The following is a 5376-nucleotide window of genomic DNA, read 5'->3' on the forward strand; positions in this document are numbered from 1 at the left end:
ACGACCGCTTTTTGTCCCTTAAACCCAACACACTGTCTGCATTATTAGGTTGACTTGTTTTCCCTTTTGTTCAATTCTTCTGGAAGTTCTGACTCGGTGAATGACAAACACAGAAACTCTGCTTTTGGAACGCAGACACACACGCAACACTTTGTAACTGTGTATACATACAAATACACCCACAAATCACATCATTAGCAAAGAGGCAGTTTAATAACTATTAGAGGTGACTGCTTATGGGAAAAGATCTACGTAAGCTCTACTCTCTGTATTGCTGCATTCGTCTGACTGACTGATACTGAAGAGTATTAGTCATCCGGATGGAAACAATAGTCACATTCAAAATGTAACTTATTAAAACGTGACTATCAGATGTCACCGTACGCTGCACGTTACAGAGTGGTAGGCTAGCACAGAGCAGTCCAATGCATGCCTGGGATATGTTTTTCTCTACTGTTTGGTAACCGTAAGGCATGACGGTGTGCAATGCAGAAGATAAATTGAAATTCCTGCAAGCGTATGTGAACCAAAGCAGAGAGCATGGTTTAATGAGAAAATCCACATTGCTGCAGCGTCGCTTGTACTTGGTAGGACTTATATACCGTTTCCAAAATAACTTTGTTAAGTGTCGTGGTATCATATATCTGTTTCACAACACACAACTCTGTAAATTGTGGCTATGACACATGTCGAGGTTCTCCACGCGGTTCCGTGGCGGTTCCCCGAGCGGTTCCTTGAGCGGTTCTCGTGGTGTTCGCTCTCCCGAAGCAGCTGCACAGAGTCGGGGCCAATCCGCTGCTGACTTTGATTGTTCTGCTTCCAGAAGTCAACCGACTCAGGCAAATGGAGTTCAGCTTTTCCAGGGATCTCGGGCTCCCGGGATCAAACATCGTTGCGAACAGGCGCCCCGGCAGGCAGGCAGGCAGCGGTCACCACAGCACCGGCCCCTGGGCCAGAGGGAAACACCCTCCCTGTGGCTTCCCTCTCCTGACAAATATTAAAGACCTGGCCTTCCCCTTTGGCCATTTCTGCTATTCTTTATTTGTGTGCCATTTAGTGGTGGTGTAAATAAAAAAAAATGATATCGTGTGTAATATCTAAGAATCTGTTGGAATCCAAAAATACAGCAAAACACATTGAAGCATCAACATCTGTTGAACCACTCTCGGTCGCTTACTTTTATTTATTTATTTTTCCTGTTATACTTTCCAAATATGACAATATGAGAATGCATTTTTCTGAATGGTTTAAACCGATCATTGCAGAGTTTTGCATCATGAGCTACAAGTACGTGCTCTCTGATCCCTTGTGAAGGTATCTCTCCCTCTCTTTGCCTTGCTTCCCTCTCTCTCTCTCTTCCCTCCTTCTCTTTCTCTGACAGGCTTACAGGATTAGTAGCCGATTCTTCAAAGGCAGGGCATATGCGTGCAGATTTACTACAAACACACGGGATCATTGCACCGAGGGCAAAGGATTTACACTCCAACAACTTAGAATCACAGGACACTTCACTGGCTGCTGTTAAAATATCATTGTTACCGTTCTCCGGCTTGACAGTAACTCACATTTAGCACTTAATCCATTCTTCAAGTTAAGACTAATTTTCTCTCTGAATCATTATGTGACTCATAGAACATTTGCGTGGGGTGACTCCCTCCCTCTCTCCACCCCAAAAGAAAAATATACTAATTAAGTCACAGTTCACTTGGGTGCTGAAGTGCGTAAAAGAGGCATTAAAAACAGACACCTCGTCATTGTCAGTTTAAGCGGCTATATTGAGCGTGGAGGAGGCATATGGGTGGGAGTGGCGCAATGGAGTGATGTGAAGAGGTTCCCTTGTGTCTTTTGCATTCCGTCACCAGGTGATGTTTCACTTCACCTTCGCTTCGAGCAGCTTGGGCGTCATAAAGACTTGTGTAAACAATCACGCCGTGGAAAAGAAGGGCCGGGAGAGAGAGAGAAAGTGAGAGAGGTGAGACGAGAAAGGTGAGGGGAGTTCACGAAGAAGGTCGCCTTTGTACGCAACACTTTTTTAAGGATAGTAAGAGAGAGAGAGAGAGAGAGAGAGAGAGTGGTTGACTGAAAAACAGCACCACAGAGTTTGAAAGTCAAGCTCGTTTTCTCCTGTTGCGGAAGAAGACATCTGGAGAGCAGGTGTTACAGAGTCAGCTGTGGTATAAAGAGGAGACCATGGAAGAGCATAGAGAACCCCTCCCTCTACAGGTCATTCAGAAGCACTGCAGCTCAATGTTGAGGACAGGGACAGGCCAAGACATGTCCAGGCAGGGACCATTCAAACCAATGACTGATCACCCCTCACTGGGTAACATCAAATATGAATAATCATGGTGCACAACCGCCATGTTGAGCATTTTTGCAGCATTAAGGCATGATGTGTTGGCAGTCCGGTCCCAGTGTCTGAAGTGTAACACCAGTGAATACCATACCTATGTTTTAGCTTGAGATGTCGTTGATGCCAGAGATGTCTGTGTCTGTAAATGATGTAATGCCAGCGTTATACGTCCCATCAGAGGGAAAATGAACATAAAAGGGAGTGCAATGTTTAAAACATAATGGAGCATTTTTATGGTTTCATGAAAAATAGCAGAATGTTATGGACATGTGGTCTCCACACACCCCAGAATGTCGTTGATGTACAGTTAATGCCACTGGAAAATGGAATGAACCATGTTGGGTGTTAGACAAAGACCCATTTCCCCCATTCTGTTCTCTTTTATTACAAACATTTCTAGTTGCCCTGGCAGCAATGCTGAGACACAAGAAATTCTCATTAAAGTTGTGATAAAAAAAAAATTAAAAAAAAATCTCAGCATGAGCTTGCCCTATGTAAAAATACCTAAAGTTGATGATTTATTCTTTCTTGTAAAGATTTCCCATCCTTTCCCATCCGGATTTGTGTGTGTGTGTGTGTGTGTGTGTGTGTGTGTGTGTGTGTGTGTGTGTGTGTGTGTGTGTGTGTGTGTGTGTGTTTGTGTGTGCATGTGTGTGTGTGTTTGTTGTTGTTGTTTCTCTCCTGTGAGACTCCATTGAACAAAGACAACATTTAAATCTAGTTTTAACATGTTTTTATTAAAACAGATATATGCACACATGGCTATACGGATTGTACATGTTACAGTTTTAAATAATAATTTAATTTATATAATAACATTAGTTGATTTCCCCCAAATATTTAAAAAGACTGTGCAAAATGGGAAACATTTAAAAAGTGATACTTTTCATAGACAACATCTATTGGGGATATTGTTTTTGAGGCTATCGAATACACCGGTATTACATGGCAATAAATAATCAGACACACCTGTACTCTGAGTGACCTCTCAGTCCCAAAAGATTTGAAATCTCTGAAGTAAAACCTTAAAAAGTATACACCCCAAAAATGTGATACAGTATCATATGGGAATCAAGATGTTTCTCCATATTATTGGGTGTAAAGCAGAAAACAATTTTGTGGAAGGTGGAAAATGTTTTGGTTTTCTGGTTCCTGACCACAGTATTCATTCAGCTGTTGAATGCAATTTACAAAGGAGCGATGGAGCCGACACGGCAAAGATTTTGAGCTGGACCCCAACAGTTGCAAGGTCATATACGACCCCACATACAGAAAAATAGAGGACATGTGATTATCCTTACTGTGTTATGACCAGTGACCTATGAACCCGGTGTCCTACCAAAAGTCTAATCCTGACTTTTTTTTTTTTTTTACTGTACATCACAGAGATAATCTCCAGAGGAAGATGTCTTAGCAGTGATTTAATCCAATCTTCAGTATGTGTGGATAATAACCCTTAAAGTTTTTACAGCTCATTAAATACTGACAGTCAAGATGTTAAGACAGTACAGCGAATGTGTGCGCATCTGTACATGCACAAGCACAGGTAACAATACTTAAGGGTATATTTATATATTTTTCAAATTGTGTCTGCAAATGTGTGTGTGTGTGTGTGTGTGGGTGGGTGCCTCCAAACGTGTGTGCGTGAATTAGTGTGTTTGCACATTCCTGGCCCTCCAGAACCATGTTTAATAAGCTTTACTTTGACATGCCCTTAAGATGAACCTGCGAATCAGCATCGTTTGACTTCTTAGCTTTTGACATGGCTGCCAGTCAGCATCAGTGGTTGGATGAAACCAGAGCTGCTGCCCTCAGAGGATCTTCTCTCGCCCCCCCTCCTCACTGCTCTGTCTTGTTCTTTCTGGAGCTCAGCAGTCCTCGGCTCTGGCCAGGTAAATCTGTTTCATATGACAATGCAAAAGGGGCCTGCAGCAAAAGTTAGCGCCAACGATTAACACCATGTATATCAGCTTCTGCGAATGATTCCTCACCCCTAAACATAATCCAAAGCTTACTACCTGTGTATTTGATTTACTAAGCCAAGCTTAATTTGGCATTTCCACACCATTATCATGTCTGGACAATGAAGTTACAGTCAGCTTAGCATAGCTAGCCTGCCTTTGTCCGAAGGCAGCAACATTAACACATTAAGCGGAACTGAAGTGTAAAACTACTAATTTCAATACCTTAGTTCCTGCAAATTAAACAAATTAGATATGCCTGGCTAGCTTTTCCCTGTCTTCAAGTGTTGTACAAAGCTACGCTAACTAGCCAGCTAGCTGTTGGCTATAGCTTTCTGTTGTAATGTATGAGATCATCCTACCTGAAAGAAAGCAAATTTCCCAAAATGTCAAACTATTCCTTCAAAGGTAATCTCAAACAAGAAACTCAGTCATAGAGCCACCTGCCTCATGTTGTGGAGTCCCCCTTTTGACACCCAAAACAGCCCTGACCCGGCAAGGTATGGACTCCACTAGACCTGAAGGTGTGTTGTGGTATCTGGCACCAAGACATTAGCAGCAGATCCTTTAATTCCTGTATGTTGCCAGGTGGGGCCTCCATGGATCGGACTTGTTTGTCCAGCACATCCCACAGATGATCGATTGGATTGAGATCTGGGGAATTTGGAGGCCAAGTCAACACCTTGAACTTGTTGTGTTCCTCAAACCATTCCTGAACCATTTTGCTTTGTGGCAGGGTGCGTCCTGCTGAAAGAGGCCACGGCCATCAGGGACTACCGTTTCCATGAAGGGTCTACATGGTCTGCAACAATGCTTCCACGTGAATTGCAGGACACAAGGTTTCCCAGCAGAACATTGCCCAAAGCATCACACTGCCTCCGCCGGCTTGCCTTCTTCCCATAGTGCATCCACATGATGTGAAAGAAAATGTCATTCATCAGACCAGGCCACCTTCTTCCATTGCTCAATGGTCCAGTTCTGATGTTCATGTGCCTGTTGTTGGGGCTTTCAACTGTGGACAGGGGTCAGCATGGGCACCCTATCCCAACATCCCACAAGACC

The sequence above is a fragment of the Eutrigla gurnardus genome (genome assembly GCF_963514095.1).
Source record: "Eutrigla gurnardus genome assembly, chromosome: 12".
NCBI classification, from domain to species: Eukaryota; Metazoa; Chordata; class Actinopteri; order Perciformes; family Triglidae; genus Eutrigla; species Eutrigla gurnardus.